The sequence below is a fragment of the Rousettus aegyptiacus genome, unplaced genomic scaffold (genome assembly GCF_014176215.1).
Source record: "Rousettus aegyptiacus isolate mRouAeg1 unplaced genomic scaffold, mRouAeg1.p scaffold_m13_p_5, whole genome shotgun sequence".
NCBI lineage: Eukaryota > Metazoa > Chordata > Mammalia > Chiroptera > Pteropodidae > Rousettus > Rousettus aegyptiacus.
The window spans coordinates 92,621,843-92,648,720 of record NW_023416308.1 but is presented as its reverse complement, the minus strand read 5'-3'; the positions used below and the strand labels follow the sequence as shown (position 1 = coordinate 92,648,720).

Genomic DNA, 26,878 nt, shown 5'->3' with positions numbered 1-26,878 from the left:
AAACTTTTTAATATTTATTCCTAATTAATGTTTCATTTCATTCTCCATTTTTGTGTTGATATATATATGTATATATTTGAACTATCCTTTTTCTACTTCTTCTCTGAAATATGTGCTTTTCTCCAGGACCATTTTCCTTCTGTCTTATGAACTCTCTTTAGTATATCTTTCAGTGCTGGTTTACTGACAATAAATTATGTTTTTATATATCAGAAAACATTTTTATTTTGCCTTCATTTTTGAAGCACTATTTTACTTTGTATAAATTTACATTGGCAGTTATCTGAACACTTTCCATATGTTATTCCAAGTTTCTCTGTTCCATGACGTCTGCGGGAGAGTCAGCTTTAAGTTTCATTGTTCCTTGAACATCTTATTTCTTCTCTACCCCACCTGTACCCCACCTTTTGAGAACTGTCTTTTGAAAATTCTGTTTCTTTGTTCCTCAACAGTCTTCTGTGACGCACCTATGCATTGTATCCTTTGCATTTGTTAGTCTTGAATTCGTAACAAATACAGATTTCTAACAAATATAGGGCTTCTGGGAAAAACGTTTAGTCATTATCTCTTCAAATATTATTTCTCTTCCTTTCCTCTCCTGTCTTCTGAGGGGACTACTACATTTAGATATCTTTTGGACTTTTATTTAAACTTTTATTCACATATCTCTAAAACTCATTTTTATGTTTCCTTTTTTTTATGTGCTTCAGTTAGTATTTTGCATTGATGATTCTTTTTAGCTGCACTTAGTCTTCTGTTAAATTTTTTTAAAAACTGTCTTCATGTCAGGTGATGTCTTTAATTCTAGAATTTGCATTTTATTCCTTATTTGAAATTTTGATTCTCCATCGTTTATTTTCTTCTATTGGTTTCTACAGTAAATTTATTTTAAATTCCTTGCCATCTATTACATAAATATACATCATTTGCAGTTGTTTCTGTTGTCTGTTTTTAATCCTGGTTTTCATTTATGTACTGCTATATTTTATCACATATAGTGCTTTTTGATTGCCAGAAATTGTGTATAGAACAGTTACAAAGGCTCCAAATATTATATTCCTCCAGAGAAGGTTCACAATTCCCTCTGCTAGGCTAATAAAGTAGTAGAAGATTATGACTGTCAATTCAAGAATATGATGAGTTAAGGACTGTTCACAGTACTGTAAGTTTCACTCTACCGCTGATTTATCCCTAACCATCCATAATATTGAAGAGACAACCCAGTGTTGTTTACAGGTTTCCTTCCTATAATAAATTCTAACCTCTCATTTGTGTTTCATGAGACTGCTGAAATTCCATTTGGTATGTTAGTAGAATTATGTTTAATTTTTTAGTTTCCACACGATATAGTCCCAGATTTCAGCAAACATGCTGAGGGTAAACCTACGCACACGCCAAGGCCAGCATCTTCAAAAAGCGCTATTTTTTTTCTGTGCCCTTTTCAACAGCCATATACAAATACAAAATTTGAATCTCAACCACAGGGAGTAAGTGGAATTGGCAAATCCCTAGGGGGGAAATGGCACCTTGTTGAGGTTTTATCATCCCGGTAAATTGGTCTCTCAAGTGTTTATTTCCTCAGCACCTAACTATTATATAAATAAAAATATTTCTTTTGTTTTATCCAATTTTTGTTCTTGGTGAGAGTTATAGGTTGCTACTAGCTTAGTTCATTCTACCTTGTAACAGAATTACAAATTTTAAAAAAATCTTTTTATTTCTGATGAATTATTTTATTCTCTTTTGTAAAAAAAAAAAAACTAAATTACATAGTGCAAAATACGCTAAGTGGAACACTGCCAATGTACCTGCTAATATAAAATGACTGCAACGAATTGAAGAATATTTGCATAATTCTTATTACCAAATCATGTATTTCTACCAAATTGAAGCATCTGTAAGAAAAATATCAATTCATAACTTTTAAGAGTACAAAGACCCAGAAATTATATTTCTAAAGGTTTATTTCTACAAAACTAAAGTACACTAATGCACTTCCATTTAAACAGAATCAGCTTAAGTTAATCTAAAAATCTATCTTCATAATTATGTGGAAATACTTTTGATATGTATAAAACCAACATATTGAAAATAATCTCAGATTTCCACAAAAGTTTGAAATAAATACAAAATGCAAACTTAGCACAAAAAGAATCTAGCTTTATAAATATTGATAGCTATTCAAATAAGATAACTGAAATAAAATCATCTCAGAATGAATTGTAAATTATGCACTGTTTTATGTTCCTAAAATTTAGATTTCTGGAGATTGTAATTCAGACATAATTTTTTAATATGGCCATCATTTAAAAAAAAACCTTATTGATTTTAAAGAACTGAAAAGAACAATCAATATTTCATAAAAATTTTAAGTCAAAAGGAATGAAATACTTAACATGTTAGTAGGAAGATTCTGTGTTTTTGCCTGTAGTTCTTTCTCTCTCTCTCACTCTTCCTTGCTCCTTTTCTCCCTCTCTTTTTTTTCTCAGCAGACACGAATTCTGATATTAAAGTGCTTTTAGAAAAAAATTATGAAAAAACATAACTACTGTTATTTTTATCTAAAGCACATGAAATACAAATTTTGGCAACTTATGAAGGTCTAACTTTTAAAACATGTTTATACAAATAAGGAAAAGGAGAAAGTTATTTGGAGACTCAGTGCATAGTTTCAAGTTTCAAAACTCTTTTTCTCACTCTATCATATTATAGCTAATCAAACTGTAGTTTTACATCTATAAAATTAAGTTAATTATAGTTCATACTTCATTCAATTAATGAACTAATGTATACAAACATAAAGTGATTTCACTAAGTTGGCTATTTATAAATAGTTGCTATAATTCTTATCATCCTTTTTGTCATTATTATTAATGCTATACAAATTTGGCATAGTAGTTAATCAAAATCTCACTGAAAGTATGTCAATCTAAAACTGAAAAGTATCAAAAGAGATAAAAGAAAGTATGTTGAAAGAACCGACAACTGCAGAGATCAAGAGATCTTCACGCTTTATCCACATCTGTTGCTTCCTCTACAAGTTGCTATTTTTGGAGACTTCCCATAAAAGACCATAGTTTTCATCTTTTGAGAAGAATTAAGAAATATGGAATAATATAGAAAACAGAGAAATATAAGTAGTGAGGATATATAATTATGGCAAAGATAAAATTTATGAAGCATTATTCTCACTAACCATCAGAAAACCACTAGGATATTTTAGTATTATTACCCAAACCTTATAGATGAAGAAACTAACTACTGAAAGGTTTTCTAACTTGTCTAAATTTGCAGATTTCTTAGCAAAGAAATTTCACTTGCTGCACTTTTAATTACTTACTCTCTTTTGTTTCCAGTAGAGTTAACTCCACTGGCATAGTGACTTTTGCATATATATTTCACAGTCCATGTGGTTCAAAACTGTGGAAGAAAATAATAATAAAATATATTATTGAACTGCAAAAGACTACTATTTCACACCACCTAACTCACTTAAGAACTAAGTTCAGACAAAAAAGTGCTATTTGAAAAAAAAGAATATAAACAGAGATTATAGCAAACTTGTATGAGAAATTGTTTAGATTATTTTGTTTGCTTTAAATGTTTAATTATTTTGATGTCTTTATACGACATTAATCTTTCTGGAATACCATAAGAAATATGACAAGTGCAAAATCTCCATTAATTTGTTTAACATTGGAAGAACTGAAAGTATGTGACTTTCTTGATCATGCTATATCTAGATTTCACTTAGCATTAGAAATCTCTCAATTTAAAAGTATAAGGACCACATTAAAATAATCTCAATGCTCAAGTTAAAATGATGAGAAAACATTTTGAATCTTTAAGAGTTCTAAATATGACTTACTGCTTTATGTTATGCTTTAAAGGATGTCAATTTTCATTAGCCCCTCATATTAAATTTCAGGACGAGAGAATAAATTATATCATACTCGGACCATAACGTCCAGCAAAAACTAAAATACAGTGAGAAATAATGAATCACTTAGAGGGAAACTCTCCCTACAGTTCTTGTTTTTATCACTAAAAAGTAAACTTATTTCGACTATATATTCTTAGTAACGTTTTGAAACACATGTGTGTCCTGTTATGTTGGCTCAGCATAGTCCTGTTGGCTGTTGCCTTACTAATGGAGGCATACTGAACATGTGGTAACTTTTCAAATTTTAGCTATCATTAGTAACAGTTACCAAGTTGCTATAAAGTGATTTATTAATATTAGTAATTTTAAGAATTTAGAGCAGAATTTCTCCATACAAAATAAACAGAAAAAATATAAAATTCTAAAATTACATAAGGAATATATCGCCTAATGAAAAGCCCAATTCTTTCATAGAGAATAAGATTCACACTTCAATCATAATCATCTGACTTTTATATTATGCTCAGCAATGAAAAACTGCAGGGCAACAACCTATTGTTGTAGGACATACAAACTCAAGGGTTTTTTAAACAAAGACATTTCTTTCCTTATTTGTGACGTGGCACTAAAATAAATCTTATTTTTTAAAATATAGGACATCAAACTTTTCTTCCTTTAAATGACTTCGTGTAAATAAAATTCAAAATATTCCATCTGCACCAGTACCACTTTTACAAAAAACTGATTTTCTGTCAGAAAAGTAAATCTACGGATGTGTGGATATGAAGATTTTGTGCCACCGCTAGTAACAAAAGCTAAATTGGTTTGGCATTTCTTGCTAATGTAGTTCATCAGAAAGCTGAACCCACTCTTTCTGTACTTTTCATCTGTTTCTGTAGAGAGAATGCACAGCAGGAGAAAGAGTGTGTTTCCCAGTCAGCAAACCTGAGTTCTAGCCCTCGTCTGTGCCAGGAAAAACTAACTATTTGTTTGATTTTTTGTGTGCATCACAGCAACTTCCAAGTTTTAACATCTCCTCATTATAACAAAGCAAGGACTTCTGCATCAAATGCTTGACTTCTAATTTAGGATCCCTCCCACCCTTCTGGGCACTTGGTAAAGAAATTAATAACGCTAAATGTCAGATAACTCATCTGTGACACTATCTAACTGGGTTTATGTGAATATCAAGTAAGATAAACTTCCTGATTCTACTTTGCCATAGCACCCTTTATTTTCTTTTGTGAATACGCTTCACGATTGCAACGAAATGTTTCATGTAGCTGAATCTCCAGTCCTTTGAAAAGTGCCTGAAAAATGAGATGTTCAATAAAACAATTAAATGCTTAACTCTATTAATTACGTGTAAAGCATTTAACATAGTTTCTGACATGCAATAAGAGTTCATTAAATGGAGTTATTATTTCTCGTTCCTTCATAAATTAATGCAGTTAGGCAAAATAAACCTCCACAAATAAAGGATGGTAGGTGAGAAATTAACTGTTATTCTAGTCATCTGTTCAAAATTATTTCTTTAGCATTGTCTTTGTAATGTACATTATGCTCAGAACTGAAGGAAAAAATACTTATAATACATATTTTTTTCATTCACTCCAGGAACCACTATCCCTGTTCCAGGAATAATGTACTCCACAGAGACAGAGCTAAGCCTCCAAGAGTCACATTTTCACCATGTGATCCTATCTGTACTTATCATGGTTGATTAACAGGGCAAGTAACATCTCTCTTCAGAGATGGTCATTTAGTCTCTGTAAAAAAATAGAACTAAAGCAATAGCTCTTTTGAGCCACGATTCACTTATCTTCTGGCTCTTGCAGAGAAAGCCAGTTCTAGAAGAACTGAAGTAAGATAGACAGTAAAGAAGGAAGAGAGGCATGCAAAGGCACGAGAGGACCAAATGAATTAATGAAGAATTCTCTTTCCACTCTTGCGAGAGCTAACTGCATTCTTACTCTTGGGTCGCATGAAGTACTTGTACACTTAAAACTTTAGAAAAAACTTCTATTCTAGTTTGTTTTTATTAGGGTTTATTGTTTATAATTGAAAGAATAACACATTCAAGCTCATTTGCCCATTTTCAAAAAGGAGGGATCCCATTCTGGAGAGTGAATGTCACAAACTCTTCTCTAGCACCTAAAAAAAAAAAAAAAAAAAATCCCTCTTTACACTCTCATATTATTATTCTTATTAATTTGTGTGTCCTTGAAACACCAGATGACATTTATCTCTATAGGCCCCTTTTGAAATATTAATCATAGAAATCACTAGTTTTATTGTAATATAGTCAGGATAATTTATTGGGTGAAATTCAAAAATGTTAAATTAATGCCAGTCTTGTTAACCTTTTAACATGTGGAGACAAACTGAGAGTCAGATGAGAGCTCACTGGGAGTATATAAAGCATTTAATCTAACTTATTCTAAAAATAAGAAACCAAGGTCTGGAAAAGTGCAGTAATTTCACTCTGTTCTGCACTCTTTGCACCTGACCAAATTCACCTTGCATAGAGAATATTTTTAGATGTCTTTATATGTCTGTTAATCATTACAATAGAGAAAATCATGTTTTTTAGTCTGCTGAGTGTAGTCATTTTCAGACAGGTTTCTAGGTCTCAGGAGAAAGAAAGAGAATATTGAAACCTTGTGATACTGCATTTGATGTGAATAAAGTTCTTAAACTGCTTTTCTTTCTAATAAAACCAATTCAGGAGACCAGAGGACGAGGATTATGTATCATGAAATTCAACTGAAATAGAACAGAATTTTAATTATATTCAATGAATTATTAAATGTTTTTCAGAAAGAAAGACTACATGGTATATATAGTCAGTGGAAAATCCACAAGAAAGGGACTATAGGAGTGGTGTTTATATTTAGCACGGCCACTAAATTGCTAAGTGAGGAGGAATCGACTCTGTGAGCAGAGAATAAATGATTTCAAAAATCACTTCCCACTTTACAGGTCATTTATATAATACAAGAAATAAAGTTCTAAGGTATTTGTATAATCAATTTTTACGTTCTATTTACCTCCTTAAAACAGTGAAATTTTACTACTTCATTTGCCTTTCTACATTTTTAATTCTAACAAATGTATGTTCACTGAAGCATCTTTAAATTAGACCAAATGGTTTTTAATGACTGATAATCATATAATCGATTACAGATGTGGCTTCATTGTATTGGGACTCGTTTGCATGATAAATCTTCTATTCCTTGTTAATGTAATAATGAACTACCAATTAAGCATTGACATTTGCCTGCATAGTTGAACTCTATTTAATTTACTCATTTCTTATAGCTGTCACACCTATACTTTTAGTAGTATCAGTTAATTTTTAACAATGTTCTAACTGCAGCAATTAGTGTTCTAAATTTAAATTAAATTTACTGTCCCCAGGAGAAGCAGTAGATGATGTTAATTTGTTTTGTTTATATTGCTCAGTTTTTAACTAGTTCAGGCAATTTCCAATGGCATCTATGTAAAATAATCATGTTTGTTGAGATTTCTTTTGTATATCATACTGTAGGAAATATTTAAATTAAAAAGTTAAAATTTTTATCCTGGATTATTCTAGTCATTTAATTAAAGCTAGGTAAATTTTAAATTTTAGTGACTTTCACTGTACTGCCAAAAAAAATCACTAATTTTCATAAAATAAAACTTTCCTTTATTAGGAGCTTCTTGGGAGTGACCTTGGAAGCTTGGCCGTGTGAGGGATCTCTCCTGACCTCTCCCCTTGAAACTACAAGAAGCTGAACATCTACATCCCAACAAATAACGTCCAACCTTCACACAAGCACATCTGACAGATCTGTGCATCAGATCTCGGGAAGGAGGGCTATGTGCAAGTGAGACAGGGAGGTGGGTAGAAAGAGACAGAGGCTGGTACTGTGGAAAGCAGCCTGAAGCTCCTGGCAAGGTGAAGGGGAGAGGAAAACAACAATGAAATGGGTTCTTGGCTCTTTGAAGCCTCAAACAGTCCTGCCTGAAGGATAAGCATATTCCACACAGTGGAGCTCAGAGAACAGAGCAGAGATGGAGCACGGAGGGGCTACAACTGTGTCTTAGCAACCGCCTTTGCCAGGCAGAAAGCTGAGCCATGGACCCTGGCTGCCTATTCTCACCATCCCAGAGAGTGCTCTCCCTGCCCCACCCCTTCCACCCTCCAAGCATGAACACCGAGTCATAGGGGATACTGCATAACCAGAACTTAAACACACATAGCACCAGTGGAAGGAAAACAGTCACACACAAAGCTGGCCTCTCCTAATCCTCCCACCCCCACCCAGTTAGGCTAATTCACAAGGCAGCGGTAAAAGCACTGCACCTGACAGTTGTTATAGTCCTGGGGCTTCAGGCCCTTTTCAGAGGCTTGGACTTCCATCGCCCTTCACATTCCCTCATAGGGGTGGAACCCTGGGACTGAGGTGACCTGGTCATAGAGGAGATACATACCTTTCCAGAGGAAAAAGGGCATTCTTAACCTCAAAGACAATATCCAGAAGGCTTGGGTAGTACAGAAAGCTTGGGTACCACCTGTTAGAAATAAAAAGAAAAACCTCTTATCAACTTGCTAAAGAGAAATAAATCTGTAACAATTTTTTTTTAAAAAGGGGGGTGAGGGAGATTACATTCCCATTAATGCCTAGGTGGAGAAATAGTCCATCAAATACCATGAACAACCAAGGAGACAAGGCAGCTCTGAAAGAAAATTAAAAATCTCCAGAAAATAAGCTTAAAGATATAGAAAGGTGTGATTTAAATGACAGAGAATTTAAGATTGCATTTCTGGAAAAAAAAAATTCAATGAGATGCAAAAAATTCTGATAGATCAAAGAACTTAGAAACAAAATCGACAAACAGGAATACTTTACCAAGGAGATTGCAAGTCTACAAAAGAGCCAAATAGAAGTGGAGATGAAGAACTCACTGAAAGAGAAGAATAACGATAAAGAAGACAGCAACCTATAAAGGAAAACACATTAGATTATCATCAGACTTCTCAGCACAAACCTTACAAGCTAGGAGGGAGTGGAACCAAATATTCAAACTACTGAAAGAAAGAAATTACCAGCCAAGTATAATATATTCAGCAAAGCTCTCCTTCAGAGGTGAAGGAGAAATAAAAGACCTTTACAGACATACAAAAGCTGAGGGAATTTTCCACTATAAGGCCTGTATTACATAAAATACTGAAGGGGGTCATTTGACCTGAAATTAAAGGACAAAAAAAATACATAACTATGTATAAGATAACCAACATTCAGGCAGAAGTAGAAAAAAGCAACCCTGAAGAAGAACAGGGTATTATGAGGTCAAATATTACATAATGGTTAAAGCTAAAAAAAAAAATAAAACAACAACAAAAAAAAACTTTAAAAAGAGAAGACAATAGTTACTGCGACTTAGAAAGGATAATACAGAATAAAGAGGGACAATGTGAGACAACAAAAATAGAAAAGGGGAGGAAGTAAAGATCTAAATCTGCAAAGAGGATAAAGCACATGTGGAAGAAAAAGGATTACTGCGTGCGTGCGTGTGTGTGTGTGTGTGTGTGTGTAGCTTTCTTTTACATAAACTTAATGGTAACCACACACATACAAAATCCAGAACTGAGACACATAACATAAAAGAGAGGGAACAGAGAGAAAAAACCCAAAACCACTACCAAATTAAACAGATAGAACCACTATGACAAAAAAAAAAAAAAAAAAAAAAAAAAAAAAAAAAAAAAAAAAAAAAAAAATCAGCAGAAACACCAAGCTACCACAAAACAAAAGATAAAATAGCTATAGGAAAAACTCATATTTCAATAATCACCCTAAGTGTAAATGGACTGAACTTACTAATAAAAATACACAGAGCAGCATACTGGATCAAAAAACAAAACCCAATCATATGCAGCCTTCAAGAGACACATTTCAGCTGTAAGGAAAAATATTGACTCAAAGTAAAAAGGTGGAAAACAACATTCCAAGTAAATGCCATCTACAGAAAAGCAAGTACAGCTGTACTTATATCTGACAAAATAGACTTCAAGATAAAAAAGTAACAAGAGACAACGATGGACACTGCAAAATGATAAAGGGGACCATACATCAGAAGACATAACACTTACTCATATTTATGCTCCCAATCGAGGAGCCCCAAAGTACATAAAGCAACTACTAACAGAACTGAAGGAAGAAACTGACAAAACACCATTATAGTAGAGAACTCAAATACCCCACCATCAGCTATGGATAGACCACCCAAAGAGAAAATCGGTAAGGAAATAACATCCCTAAATGACACATTAAACCAACTGGACATTTATAGACCCTTTCATCACAAAACATCATATTATACATTCTTCTCTAGTGCACATGGAACATTCTCAACGATAGACCATATGTTGGGACACAAAACTAGTCTCAACAAATTTAAGAAGACTGAAATTGTACCAAGCATATTCTCTGACCTTCACGCTTTGAAACTGGAAATCAACTGCGAAAAGAACCACATATACAGGGAGATTAAACATCATGCTACTGAAGAATGACTCAGTCATAGAAGAACTAAAAGGAGAGATCAAGAGATACACAGAAACAAATGAGAATGAAAGTATAACATATCGAAACTTTTTGACACAGTAAGAGTAGTAATGAGAGGAAAGTTCATATCATTACTGGCCTATCTCAAAAAAACTTCAAGAACAAACCCAAATAAACAACCTAACTTTACATCTTAAAACACTAGAAAAAGAAGAATAAATGAAGTCCAAAGTGAGCAGAAGGAAGGAATTACATGAGAAAATGAAATGAAATTGAGAATAAAAAGACATCATAAAAAAATTAATGCAACGAGATGGTTCTTTGAGAAGATTAATAAAATCAACAAATCCCCGGCTAGACTCACTAAGGAAAAAAGAGACACAAAATAAACAAAATCAGAATGCAAAAGGAAATGTTACAAGAGATACCCCTGAAATACAAAGGATCATTTAGAATACTAACCTAGAAGAAATGGACCAGTACTTAGAAAGATACAATCTTCCTAGACTGAATCAAGAAGAACTGGAAATCCAAAAAGACCGATCAGCAGTATGGAAATTGAAACAATCATCAAAAACCTACCAAAAAGTAAAAGTCTAGAACCAGATGGCTTCACCAGTGAATTCTACCAAACATTCAAAGATTCAATACCTGCTCTTCTCAAAAATTTCCAAAAAGTTGAAGAAAAAGCAATAATTCTTAACCATTTTTATGAGGCCAACATTACCCTGATACCAAAACCTCATAAAGATAAAACAAAAAAGAAAACTATAGACCAATATCTCTAAGGAGCAAAAATCCTAAATAAAATACTAGAAAATCTAATACAACAACACATTAAAAAGATTATATATCATCAAGCAGGCTTCATCTCAGAGGCACAGGGATGTTTTCACATATGTAAATCTATCAAAATAAACATTTTAAAAAAAGGATAAAAATCATATCAATAGATGCAGAAAAAGCATTTGACAAGATACAACATCCATTTATGATTAAAACAATAAAATGAATAGAGAAGGGAAGTACCCCAAGATAGCAAAGGCTATATATTACAAACTCACAGCTAACATCATACTTAATGAAGAAAGACTAAAACCTTCTGTCTAAAATCAGGAACAAGACAAGGCTATCCATTATCACCACTATTATTCAATATAGTACTAGAAGTCCTAGCTAGAGCAATCAGGCAAGAGAAAGAAATAAAAGGCATCCAAACAAGGAATGAGCAAGTCAAATTGTCACTTTTTGCAGATGACATGATTCTCTATATAGAAAACCCTAAAAACTGCACCAAAAAGCTATTAAAAACAATAAATAATTAGAGTAAAGTTTCAGGATATAAATCAATATACGAAAATTCAGAATTCCTATATGTTTACAATAAATTTTCAGAAAAAGAAATGAAAAATACAATTCCTTTTGCAATTGCAACAAAAAGAATAAAACACCCAGAAATAAACCTAAAGAAGCATGTGAAGGACCTATACACTGAAACCCATAAGATATTATAAAAAGAAACTGAAGAAAGAAAAAAAAGCAAAAGATATTCCCTGTTCATGGATTGAAAGATTCAACATAGTTAAAATCACCTTATTAGCTAAAGCATTATATAGATTTAATGCAATCCTCATCAAAATCCTATCACCATTTTTTAAAGAAATAAAACAAAAAATCATCAGATTTGTATGGATACACAAAAGACCCTGCATTGCCAAAGCCATCCTGAGAAAAAAGAGCAAGGCTGGAGGCTTCACTCTGCCTGACTTCAAATTATACTACGAAGTGACAGTAATCTAAATGGCATGGTATTGGCAGCAAAACAGACACACGGACCAGTGGAACAGAATTGAGAGTCCATAAGTAGAACCATATTTATATGGGCAAATAATTTTCAACAAAAAGGCCAAAAACATACAGTGGAGAAATGAAAGCCTCTTCAATAAATGGTGCGGGGAACTGGAAAGCCACCTACAAAAGAATGAAACTACACTGTTGTCTATCACTGCACACCAAAATTAACTCAAAATGGATTAAGGACCCGAATATGAGATCTGAAACAATAAAATGCATAGAAGAAAACATAAGAATAGAACTCAAGGACTTTGGACTTAAAGGGGATTTTATGAATTTGACCTCAGAGGCAAGGGAAATAAAAGCTAAAATAAATGAATGAGACTACATCAAACTAAAAAGCTTCTGCTCAACAAAAGAAACCATCAACAAGGTAAAGAGAGAACTATCCGAATGGGAAAATATGTTCATAAGCAATGCCTCCGATAAGGACCTAATATCCAAAATATACAAAAAACTCATACAACTCAATAATGACAAAAAACCAAATGATCTAAAAAAAATAATGGGCAGAGGATCTGAATAGACACTTCTCCCTAGAGGACATACAAATGACTAAAAAATATTTGAAAAAATGCTCAACATCATTACCTATTAGGGAAATGGAAATCAAAACCACAATGAGATACCATCTCGCACCTGTAAGAATATCTATAATTAACAGGACAAGTAATAACAAATGTTGGACAGGATGCTGAGAAAAAGGAACTCTCAAACACTGCTGGTGGGACTGCAAATTGGTACAGCCACTATGGAATGCAGTATGGAGGTTCCTCAGAAAACTAAGAATTGATCTACCACATGATCCAGCAATCTCTCTACTGGGTATTTACTCCAAAGATTTAAAAAATCATATCCATAAAGATATTTGCACATTAATGTTCATAGCAGCATTATTCACAGTGGCCAGGATGTGGAAGCAACCGAAGTGTCCTACGATAGATGACTGGCTAAAGAAGTTGTGGTACATATATACAATGGAATGTTACTCAGCCATAAGAAGAGATGAAATACTCTCATTTGTGACAACATGGATGGACCTTGAGATAATCATGCAAAGTGAAATAAACCAAATAGGAAAAGTTGAAAATCAAATGATATCACTTATATGTGGGACATAAACCTAAAAGCAACAAATGAGCAGGGAAAACAAACAGAGACTCAAGGGCATGGACAATAGACTAGTGGTTACCACAGGGTAGTGGGTAGAAGAGGAGAAGGGTGGTAGATAGGTAAAGGGGGTCACACATAAGGGGGTAGGGGAAGGGTGAAGTTGATAAAGGGGGATCAAATATATGGCAGCTGATAGAAACTGGACTTTGGGTGGTAAACACACAATAGAATATACAGATGTCAAATTATAATGTACATCTGAAAATTATATAATAGTATTAACCAATGTTACCTCAATAAACTTAATTTAAAATTATTTAATGCTTACTAAATACTAAAACAAAAATCCTAATGGCATTCTTTGAAGACATAGATCAAAAAATCATCAGAATTGCATGGAAGTACTAAAGATCCTGAATAGCCAAAGCAATCCTTACAGAAAAGATCAAGGCTGGAGGTATCACTCTGCCTGACATCAATTTATACCGCAAAGTGTCAATAATCAAAACAGCATGGTATTGGTAGAAAAACAGACACATAGACCAATGGAACAGAATTGAGAACCCAGAATTAAACCTCTGTATATATAGGCAAATAATTTTCAACAAAAAAGCCAAAACATACAGTGGAGAAAGGAAAGTCTCTTTAATAAAGGTGCTGGGAAAATTGGAGAGTCTCAAGCAAAATAATGAAACTAGACTGTCGCCATACATCAAAAGAAACTGAAAATGGATCAAAGACTTAAATATAAGACCTGAAATAATAAATTGCAAAGAAGAAAACTTAGGTATTAAACTCATGGACCTTGGATTTAGAGAGAATCTTATGAATTTGACCTCAAAGGCAAGGGAAGTAAAAGTAAAAAGAAATGAATAGGACTATATCAAACTAAAAAGCTTCTGCACAGCAAAAGAAACCAAAAAAACAAAGGGCCATACCTAAATGGGAGAATATATTTGCAAACAATGCCTCTGATATGGGCCTAATATTCAAAATATACAAAGAATTCGTACAACTCAATAACAAAAAGCAAACAATCTAATTAAAAAATGAGCAGAGGAACTGAATAGACACCCCTCTCAAGAAAACATACAAATGGCCAACAGACATAAGAAAAGATGCTCAAATTCACTAGCTATTAGAGAAATGCAAATCAAAACCACAATGAGATACCATCTCATATCCGTTAGAATAGCTATCATCAACAAGACAAGTAATACAAGTATTGGAGAAAATGTTGGGAAAAAGGAACCCTCATATACTGCTGGTGGGACTGCAAATTGGTACAGCCACTATGGAAAACAGTATAGAGGTTCCTCAAAAGACTAAGAATTGAATTATCATATGATCCAGCAATCCCTCTTCTAAATATTTACCCCCAAAAAACCTGTAAGCATTTATCTGCAAAGATATATGCGCTCTGATGTTCATGGTGGCATTATTCACGGTGGCCAGGACATAGAAGCAATTGATACAATAGATTACTGGATAAAGAAGATGTGGAACACATATACAATGAAATATTAGCCAGCCATAAGAAAAGATGAAATACTGCTATTTGTGACAACATGGATTAATCTTGAGATCATGATGCTAAGTGAAATTAAGTCAGACAGAAAAAGTTGAGAACCACATAATATCGCTCATATGTGGGATACACATCTAAAAGCAAAAAACAAACATGACAAACAAATAGACTCATAGACATGGACAACGGATTAGTGGTTATCAGAGGGAACCAGGTAGACGAGGGTAAAGTGGTCAAATATTTGGTGACATAAGGAAATCTTAACTATGGATAGTGAACACACAAGGTAAATATACAACATACTGTTGAATTGTACATTTGAAATCTATTTGATTTTATTAATCAATGTTACCCCCAATAACTTTAATAAATAAATATATATATATATTAAGAGCTTCTTTAATTTCTTGGAAAAAATTATTTAAAAGTTTAATTGTTTAATTACAAAGCCAGCTCAACTCATAAAAATAATAGTATTGACATACTGGAATAATTTGACAGATATAATATTTAGCGGTTTAATATTGTGGGGCTCGAATACACAAAATCATTTAAAATGAAAAGATTTCTAGCATAATGGTAACATGAGAATCTATAGGAAGAGACTCTGACATCAAACTTCTGAGAAAAATAAAACCCTTTCCTCCACTGCTTTCATACACTGAGCAGAACATTATGGCCCAATAAATCAATGTAAGTGTTTATAGGTATTCTATATATCATCCTGAAACTGCACAAAATAGGCCCTCAACTCGCTTAAAGCACTAAGTCAAATCTGGATGGTCTTTTGCCATTTGGAAGACAAGGGTTATTGCTAAGAATACCTTTTTCTTGGCACTAACACACATACTCAGGAATGTATATGATCCTGAGTTAAAAAATAAAAGATCAAATACTTAGGGAGTAGCAAGGGTGACTTTAAACCTTTGAAGTTCATAGTTGTAGCATTTTATTTTAAAATGTCTTCCATTTGTATTTTAATTGACATTACAATTAAGCAAGGCATTTGAATTTGCTTTTACTTTTATATTTAAAATTTTATTATACATTTTGTGTTCACTTAAATGGGATAATTTCCAACATTATTTAACAAAACCTCTTTTTTTTTTCCTTTTAGCAAAGGGAAACATGAACAATGTAAAATACTTTGGTCTTTAAAATTCAACAAAAATTTAAACAGCTTTAATTATACAATCATACAGGAATGATGACTGAAAATCTTCTTCCAGAACAGTCAACTTTATTCAAATGTTTAATAACACATTCAAGCAATATCAAATGTATAATTATGTTTTATTTAATTTTTAAAAGTTCTTTGGCTCTATATACTCATAAAGGTAGACTGCTATTTAAAAAGATATCTCAACTACATAGTTTTACTCATATTTTTGTAGTTTCTTCAAAATAAGCAATTTTTAAGTCCAAGCACAAAAGTATCTAGAGGTAATGTATATTGAGAAAATGATAAACATTATAACTTTGCTCTACTTGAAAGTCTTTTCTCACTAGTAGTACTTCCTGATATTTGTACCGTGCAAAAATATAAAATAATTTATTCCATATGACTACATTAATACATCTAGAAAACCATGGTAGCATTAGGAAAAAAAAAAAAGTGTTCCTTAAGTGGAACTATCTATGCATGTGATATTTCTTTACCTTAAATTCTTGGCTTCAAGAATTTGGGCCAGTCTTTGCAATTTAGAAAAATATTGGAAAAAACATTACTCATCTGCTGCCTCAGGGATGTTGCTCATCTATATTTAAACCAAATAAATATAATCTCGATAAGGCTGCATAGCTTCATAATTATACAGAAAATATGAGTCTTCAGAGGATGCTATAAAAGTGAAAGGGATCCAAGATATACTACATGATACATTCCGCATGGTGGATGTATATCATACACTACACTGACTAAATGAGAATGGGGAAAAAACAAAGAGGAAGACTAACTATGACAATATAGTTCCAGAACAATGTTACATGGTTTATTTGGGGAAATCCATGTGGGCCACATACCATCATTAGCATAAAGCCATTATTGAGAATGATTTGAACATGAAAACTTAAAACTTTTACACAGTTCTATATGAAGAAATAGATCTGAGAATTTTTACAAGTAACATCTAATCATCACACACTATCTGAGAATCACTATGTTAGGCATTACATATGTATTATTTTTAGCTTCTTTTTTAATCAATTCGACAGCCATGAGATATTCACTATTATCATTGTTCCGTGCTGCAGACTCCTGAGAAAAGAAAAGTTAAGTGAATAGTCTCAAATCACATAATTAGTCATTGTGAGAACCGTGATCAGTCTGCTTCTAAGCCCATAAGCACCATCAGAATGTACCACTTCTAAAACCTTTTCTAAGATAAAATTTCAAAATCTCTTCTAAGATAAAATTTTCAAAACCCATAGAATCTCAAGGTTAATAGTTTTAATGGCTATGTAATTCAACTTTCCATTCACAACATATCCATCATTTCCAGTACTAGTTGGCTTATATGTCCTTTTACTTTTACGTAATTTTTCTCTAAATTCAGTCATTCTGAGTATTACTAGGTGCCAGATAGTCTTCCATGTCCTAGCGATTGAATAGCACCCTGGTGGACATGGACCCATTCCCACGGAACTTAACTTTCTAACAAAGGAGGCGAGTCAATCAAGGTGCCGTGACAGTGACTGGGAGCTATTCTATATTGAGAGGCCAGAGACCTCCTTAAAGACATACATATGGGAACTGTCATGACAAGAAGCAGCTAAGCACAAGAAGATGATGAAAAACAACACTCAATAACTCCCCCCAAATTTCCTAAGTCAGGTAATTAAATTGCCATTGATGATAAAAAGGAAAATCACATACATATTCATATATATACACACATATACACATAAACTTTGGAGAGGTAAACATGGTCTTATGGATTCAACTGAAAATTTATATTTTTACTCTAAGAAGTAATATTTTTAAACAGAAAAAAAATACAATATCTGTTTTATGTTTTAAAAAAGTATGTTGGAAGAAGGCCAGAATGGGAGTACGGAGACCAGTTAGACCTAGTGAGAGATGGTGGTGACTTGGACTATCTTTGTACCAGTGGAGATTTAAAAAAAAAAAAAGTAGATAGTGTCAGGATATATTTGTGGGTTAACTCTGAAGGATGTGGCTATGAATTAGGTATAGAGATAGAAGAAGGGGAAAGGCAATTAAGAGGTAATCTTAGAATTTAGCTTAATCAGAAAGCAAAACCCTTTACTGAGTCTTGATGGCATGGGAGAAAGGGGGAAAGAATCAAGGGTTATACTTTGGTAGAATCAAGTAGAGATGCCTATTAGATTTAGCAGGTCAAACACATAGCTTTGTCATTTTTACCCAGTTGGTTTAGTTCTCCCCTTTACTGTCATAGTCAAAAAAATTATCTCCTCCACACAGCAGGTTTTTCAAAAAATGTAATAATTCTCTTCTAGTGCTCTTCATAAGACATGTTTCCATCACAATTCCATTTGCTGTCCTCTGAAATTGTTGAACTTGATTATAATGATCAAAAAAGTGGTCCTGGAAAGTTAACATAATTGGACACAACTGGAGTAAATTGGGGTCTATTCTAAAGAAATACTATTGGCACTGCTCAGATTACACCTCAGTAGATACTACTGTATATAATTTTATCTTTTCTCATACAGTTTATTCAGATAAATTTCAGGCTTTAGTAGGGGGATATGTTGGTAGAGAAGTAGAGAGAGATGCCATGCCCAGGAGGATGGCATGTGGCTGTGAACCAGAGAGAGTCCCAGAGTGCTAGTGGTAGGGTGCAGTTTTCAGGGCTGGAAAGAGAAACACTTAAAAATGAGGAACTAAAAAGAGAAATGATGTTGTACTTTAGGAAAATACAGATTTCACTAGTGCAGAATAAAAGTAGGACAATATATGGAACTGCAGTAAAACAATACTGAGGGATAACATGGATGGACCTTGAGATTGTCATGCTAAGTGAAATAAATCAGACAGAAAAAGTTGAGAACCATATGATTTCTCTTATATGTGAGATATAAAACTGAAAGCAACAAAGGAACAAGACAAACAAACAAATTCACGGACATAGACAACAGTTTAGTGGGTATCAGAGGGATGGGGGGAAAAGGGGATGTAGATAAGGGTAAGGAGGGTCAAATATATGATTACGGAAGGAAATTTAACTTTGGGAAGTGCACACACAATTCAATATACTTATGATTACATTTGAAATCTATATAATTTTATTAACCAATGTCACCCCAATAAATTTAATTTAAAATTTTTTTGAAAAGAAAATAAGCAAATGTAATTATTCTGCTTAGAATTTCATTATCCTCTTTAAGCTGTTAATGATTTTAACATTTGGTTGAAGAATTAAAAGTGCATCCTTTTTAAAATGTATACGTTCCTTTATGAAAAAGAGCCAGGCGGTGGGGTGGAGGGAGAGTAGTCAATGACCCTCATAGATTTTTGAATTCAGAAATATCCTTAATGATCATTCTATATGTTCTGCCCGCAGAAAAGACTTTTGAGAGGAAATAAATGCTGTCTTAAAAAACTAGAAAGTATGCTCAGCAGAAAAAAAGAAATGAGAATTGTTTGGTGTGGATGTAGAAGGCAGAACTAAGACCAACTGGGGGGAGCTAGAGGAAAATTGACTTTGTGTTGAATATAAAAAGTGGTCCAATAATTACAATCATATAGTCAGTTAATATGCTACATTTTATAAATGGGAACTTCATCTCTACAGAGGATTAAGCAAGTTGGAGACCTACTTTGGAGAAATAGACACAAGAGAAATCAAACATTGAATAGATATTTGGACTAGGTGACCTTAGTAACATTTCATGAGAATAATCATTGTATAAGCTAAATAAATAAGGACTTACTTTAAGTTGACAACCAAGCTTGGGGTTGAAACTTAGATTTATTGACGTCAGTGCTTCTTGACTTGCAATAAAAGATACTATTAACTTATATTCCAAACTTTTCCTGAAATTAATTAAATATTTTATGTCTAAGGAGTTTATGGTAGCTATTAATAACCCTACTCCATTAATTTTTCTTTCATTTTTTTAAAAATATTTTTTTAATTTGGAATATTTTTAGATTTTCAGAAACATTACAAAGATAGTACAGTTAGTCTACATATACCCCCTCACCTGTTTCAGTTCTTCCTGTTAGTAACACCTTAAATTATATACATTAGATGTGCTGCAACTAAGAAACCAACATCAGTACACTATTATAAACTAAACTCCAAACTTTATTTGAATTTGCCCAGTTTTTCTGTTGATGCCCTTTTTCTGTACTAGAACCACTCTAGGATAACACAGCACATTTAGCCATCATGTTTCTTTATTTCCCCTAGTATTTGACATTTTCTTTCTTTCTTTCTTTCTTTCTTTCCTTTTTTTTTTTTTTTTTTTTTTATTTTTATGTTTCATGACCTTGACTGTTTTGAGGAAGACTGGTCAAGAATTCTGTAGAATGTCCTTCAAATTAGAATCATCTGATGTTTTTCTCATGATTACAATAGGGTTGTGTGTTTTTTGGAAAGAACACCATACCTTAAGTACCCTTCTTATAACACCATACCATGATATTACTGATGATGTTTACCATGAGCCTTTGATTAAAGTATGTTTACCAGGTTTGTCCACTACAATGTTAATATTTTTCTTTGTCATACTCTGTTATTTGGAAGTGAATCACTAAGTCTAGTCTATAAAAAAGAGGGCAAGGAAAGACTAAGTTGAACCTTGATGTATCTATATTATTTGGACCCAATAACTTTGAAAGACTTTATTTTCATTGTTCTAGTCTGTTGAAGAAAGGCAACATTCCCAAAAGAGATGTAGGTATTCTGTTGCTTTTCCTCTTACATTTAAAACATTAGCTTAAAGGTTATACAATATTAAATATTCTCATGAAATTGTAAAAAAGCATGAATACATTCTGTGTTCATGGATATTAGAGAATATGTAGTTATTATTAAAAATCCAACTTGTCCTATCTTAATGTAAACACAGTATGTCCAGAACACCAAGTCTTTTTTATGTTAAACCAAAATACACATTAGATGGATTCTCATGTAATGAAAGACACTGACTTTAAGAAAGATTTAACACTGGAAACAGAAACCCAAATTGTCTCCAATGTGCACATCATATAACCTTTCAATTTAATATCTAATCATTGTCAAGGAAATAATGTGACCATGTAAATATGAATTAAATTTTATGTTCAGTTTATCTTTTTAAAATACTTTGTTTTTATGCAAAATAAGGATATTTTTTATTTTTTCAGTCATGAAAACCCACTAAAACTTAATTTATTCCTCTTATTGCTCCCAGGTAAAGCTGTAAGAATGTAAAATTAAAGAAAAATAATTTATAGATCTTTGAGTCTTCTAAAATATGAAGAATGAATACATAAATGACATAATCAAACAAAGGATGTGAAGGAGACTAGTAGAAATTTTGTCAACAAAAAAAAAAATCAATATTTAAGTGTAAGTAAAATAAAGCACAACAACATGAAAGGGAAAGAACTACTCCAGTCTCTGGAAATGTACTGTGGACAGTGTATCTATTGGGTCAGCAGTGGAAGGCAAAACAACACATATACATAGTAAGAATAAGATCCTTTTGCATATTAGTTAACAATATAAGCTATAAATACTCTAAACGAGAAAGATGTTCCCCCAAAACAATACAGTTGGAGAGTCAAACTTCATTTCAAAATGATTAATAGGATCATATCAAGTAAGCTGGATTTTGTATAATGCTTCTCAGTTTCGGCTTGCTGATGTTTGCCATGATAGATTATGATTATGGATTATAGGAAATTAAGGTAAATTTGTGCCACTTTTGGTCATGTTATATAATTAGGCAATAAGAATCCAAGGCTTAATCACATGGATAAGTTGAGGTTCCACAGGTTTATTCACTATAATTTTCCCACTATAATTAACCAATTATATGTGAAAAAAGACTGAGAATATTAAAATCTTCTATTTTGCATTAAACTTTTGCAAATTTGTTTTAGGAAACAGTGAAGATTCTTACCTAACTCAATTACTACTCTGAAGGTTGCAAATGGTGATTTTTTAACTTCAACATTTCTTCATGTTTTGAATTGGCAGTCTACTATAAGGAGAACTCTTTCCAATATACTAAATGTATAATGGAATGTTATCGTGATGTTAAGATACAGTTTTAATATAAAATTTCTGATATCTTCTGGATATCAGCAAAGTTGAGCACATTTTATATGCTGCATTGCTTGTCCTTTAATTTCTATGTGTGAGGTTATCTGTCCCCTCTCAGGACAGAAATAGAGTAAGGACTCTATTCTTCTTGCTGGCCTCACTGACAGGCCTAAAGAAGTAGCATAGAAAGAAAAATTCATGCCATTTGCTTTTATCATGAGGGTAATTCAAGTCTTTGAGTTTCTTCCGCTTAATAAAAGACCAATTTAAACAACCTCTGTCCCCTACTTACAAGTGATTTTTCCAGAACTTATCCAGGAATCAGAAGTGCGGACTTTGTATACTATTGTATCACCTAAAATAAAAGCTTTTATTTTGCATTGAATGCAATTGTTTGTCCCTAATCTCTTTAATGTTATGTCTAATATCTTGCCTACTGATCATGAACCTTATTTTCACAAGCTCACTTTTAATTAAAATCTTTAGTTTTCATGGTTGAGATCTCGTATCAATTACATTGTCATGCTATTACTCATAAATAGCAATCTATCTCAGAAATAAACATTTTCTATATAAGGGAGTTGACAAAACTAATAAAATCATTGGGAACTTAGTATGATGGCTACATTAAGCTTGTTATCCCATATTTTGGGACAACAAGTTTCTTTCATCCTTGTTCATTAATGGATGCAAACGAATTATTTAAGTGCTTGATAATGTTTTCTGTCTTTAAATATTTATTTCCTTGTTTGCCAAAATTTACAGATCTTTCTTAATCACTAGATTATGATCTTATATATAAATTTAAATTTTTGAAGAAAAACTGATTGATAAATACTATTATCAATACTTAGAATTCCTATTATCAATTCTTAGAATCTAAGAATATTTATTTACATCTCTCAAAAGGCTCTTATAGGTATCAGGGAATGATGGCGAATTTAGTGTTTTTCTTATTCTCCGATTACAATTTTTATTAATTGGCTTCTTTTTAAGTATTAACATTTGCCACAACAAATAACTGGAGAGAGACGGTTTGTGACAAAGAGAGCTGGAGACATAAGAGAAAAAAAAACCAGGTCAAAGATTATTGGCTTGAGTAATGACATTGATCACCAGGTTATTTATTTTATAGTTAACATCCAACAACAGACAATAAAATCCCCTTGACTGGCAGAATTTGAAATAGTTTATCATTCAATTGCAAAGATCTTCAATGATCATAGGTGAATGGGAGGTCTTTGTGTGATAATAACAGGAATGTTAATAAAGAGATTTTTTAAAATTTTTTTTTCAAAGAAAGTGAACAAGTAATAGCTTCGATTTCTGGTTTCAGTTCCTAGGTGTAAAAACATCTGTAAGTTGTCACTCGCATGCTTACAAGAAGAAATTGTATAAATTTTTTTTAAAAAATGACTTTTCTTGGATCTGTCAGGTAACTGAGGTTGCAGGACAACCTCTGACCCTGGTCTCTTGAGTAACAAGCATATGCAGAGAATCACAGTCAAGTTCTGATTATTGTAACAAGAACAAGTTCTGATTATTGTCACTGGAACAAGAGATTGGTATGTATACTTAAATGCCAATTTGACTAATTGACAGAGGCTGAGTTCGGATTAGCAAGAAAGTGAGAAACTCCAAGGGGCCATGATTTTAGGGAGAATTCCACACTTAGTGAGTTTTACCCTGAGAAAGTCCACAAGATTCTCAAAGTAAAGATCCAAGAAAGAACCTTATGTATTCTCACTGGGAAAAGTAAAGAACAATCATTATGCTGTACACTTAGAATCTTCTCCATGACAAAGGCCTACTCCGCACCATAGCAACAAGGCTCTACATACCAGGGTATTACAGCTGGAAGAGCTATAAGACACATACTCTGAGGAGGAGTACTTAGGGAAGCCCAAAGTCAATTCAAGAGACAAAAACAAGGATACTAGTGGAATCTGAAGCTTAAGGCACCTACGGCTATGACAATTACTAAGCATAGCTCAATTCCTAGCCTAATTAACATAAATCCTCACACTAAAAGCCTGTATACCTCAATTACTGATACAGTACAATGCAATCTGTCTGGCTTTCAACAAAAAATTACAAGGCATGTGAAAATGCAAGGAGTAACACTGAAGAGACAAAGAAAGCATTAGAACCAGTATCAGATATGACACAGATGTTGAAATTATCAGATAGTGAATTTAAGATAATGGTGATTTATAAGTTAAGGCTCTAATGGAAAAGTAGACAATATAAAAGAATAGATGAGTTATGTAAGCAGAGATACGGAAACCCTAAAGAAGAAACAAAAGACAAGATTAGCAATCAAACATACTGCAAGAGAAAATTAGAATGCCTTTGATGAGCTCATTAGTGGACTGGATATAATTGAGGAAAGAATTACTCAGCTTGAAAATAATTCAATCCAAACTTCCCAAATGGAAAAGCAAAGTGAAGAAGAATAAACATAAAACTAAAGCAGACTATCCAAGAACTTTGGGATAATTCCGAATGGTATAACATACAGACAATTAGAACATCTTGAAGGGGAGAAAGAGGGTGTGGTTGTGGCAGGGGGGGAATACACACACACACACACACACACACACACACACACACACAAAGTGATAACAACTGAGAATTTCCCAAAATAACCACAGAAATCAACCCACAGCCATGGGAAGCTCAAAAAAAAAAAATGCAACTTTTGAAAAAAGCAATAAGTAATATTAGGATGTTATACTATATGGTTAGGAGAAATGAATAACAGCAATGGCAAAGGGACCAGAGAAAGGGATTGGGAATGCTGTTTATAAGGTACCTGCACTGCAAATGAAGTGGCATAATGTTATTTGAAAATGGACTTAGATTAGTTAAAAATGTATATGGTAAACTCTAGGGCAATGATAGTCACCAAAAAAATGGATATGTTAAAAGAAAGGATAAAATAAATCATAAAATTTTTAATAAAGCCAGAGAAACCACAAAAGAACTTCTATGCAAAAGAGATATACGGGAAGTGACCATTTCCCAAGATGGCCTAGGTTTTGGTTAAGACAAGTTATTTATGACAATACTGTGAGATAACAGTTCTGAGCGAAAAAATGTAGGAAGTTTTATTTAGAAATGGTAAAAATATATTGAGGGCTATGAAGGGCCTACTGGTAAATATTGGGAGGAAGAATGAGCTAAGAAAATTTAAAAAATAAAATAAATTAAAAAAAATAAAATACAACAAACAAAATTGTAGACTAGTTATGCGATAACAATAAACATATTTGAGGGAAATTTTTATCAACACTATTAAATAATTTTTATATCAAAAAGTCCAATTTGAATCAAAATCCATTTGCTTATCAAAACAAATTTCAACATAACACCTTTCATTTAAAGAAGGCTCTCAGACTGAAAAATTAATTGTGCTCTTAAAACACAATTTAAAGAAATTATATTACCTGAATATCCGTTAATATAAGATGTTCATCCTCCCCCAAAAAACTCAAAATGATAAATATTCTTCTGTCATTTGTTACCACCTACTTGTACCACACCTTTATCACAGGTGGTAACTGTAAAAAATTAAGAATTGTATATGTACAACTATTTTGAGCATGAAATCTGATTTAATAAATAAAGCTACAGAAGTAAGGTCATTTTCAAAACTGGAAAATGTTATTTTCCTTACAATTTTAAAATCTAAAGAAAATGTGATAGCTTATTTCAATAGACTAGAATGTACACAGACCTAAACCTGCTCTCATTTGGCCCAAGTTTAAATGTAAATATAATTTTCTATACAGATTATGACATGAAAATCAATGCTGAAGTATTATAGATCATTCTTGGATGGTCTTGAAAAGAAGCAAGTCTAATTCCACAGTTGACTGGGTAACAGCGAAAAGCTAAAATTTCAGTTAAATAAATAAACTGAAGGCAATAACAACATTAAGAAATTGTGCAAAAATACTATTTTCTGGAGCGTTGAATAAAATAAGAACATAAATCACTGGAAAAACTAAAACTAAACAACAATAATGAAAGGAAGTCAAAGACATAAGACCCAAGTCATTACTGATTTAGGTCATTTCTTCTGAAATAAAAATCAGTAACCTTCTTTTGGAAAACCGTATTGATGAATCGGCTATAAAAATCATCTAATACAGACCTGATGTGGTAGACTTTGAACAGATGAAAAATGTCCTTCATCACAGCTTGAGAGATATATACTGGTAAGCTTCACCTCAACAGCCATGCATACAGTGATCATATAATTCATGATTCAATAGAAACACTTCTGAGAGAAGAGTGGCACCAATAACACAAAGATGACAGGCAGAAACCAGTACTATCCTGAGGAAACTGCGGTACAGCCATCCCAACACAAACCACTATAACATAAAAGCTATACTTTCCTGGTGCTTACCAACACTACTGTGAAACACAACTGCAAGAGGCACCACATCCCCATTATGTTGTGCTCCAGTGGGAACCAATTACATATAGTCATTGCGAATCGTGTCTCTGGAGCTGTGAAAATTGGCGGTTCCAGTCCTTACTCTAACCCAGGCATTTGAGAAGCGCTTAATCCATATTAAATTATTTATTTTCGAAAATCTACAATGCTTGTTGTCTCCATCTCACGGATGAAGAAACAGAGAGGGACTTATTGAATAACCTGCCCAAAGTCACACAGCTAAAACTGCTGGTA

The 26,878-nt window shown here is 32.8% G+C and overlaps 1 long non-coding RNA gene across 3 annotated transcripts in view; it reads right to left on the bottom strand.

Annotated features, from left to right (window-relative positions):
- Positions 1-26,878, bottom strand: part of LOC107507401 — a 108,522-nt gene that overhangs the window by 9,745 nt on the left and 71,899 nt on the right. For 2 of the 3 annotated variants that reach the window (XR_001596155.2, XR_001596156.2), the window contains exons 3-4: positions 8,363-8,443; positions 3,341-3,420 (exon numbers count right to left, since the gene is read on the bottom strand). This is a non-coding gene — a long non-coding RNA (uncharacterized LOC107507401). Of the gene's footprint in view, positions 1-2,310; positions 2,516-3,340; positions 3,421-8,362; positions 8,444-26,878 lie in introns of those variants that run through there. The other variant, XR_004951062.1, reaches the window with a different exon arrangement.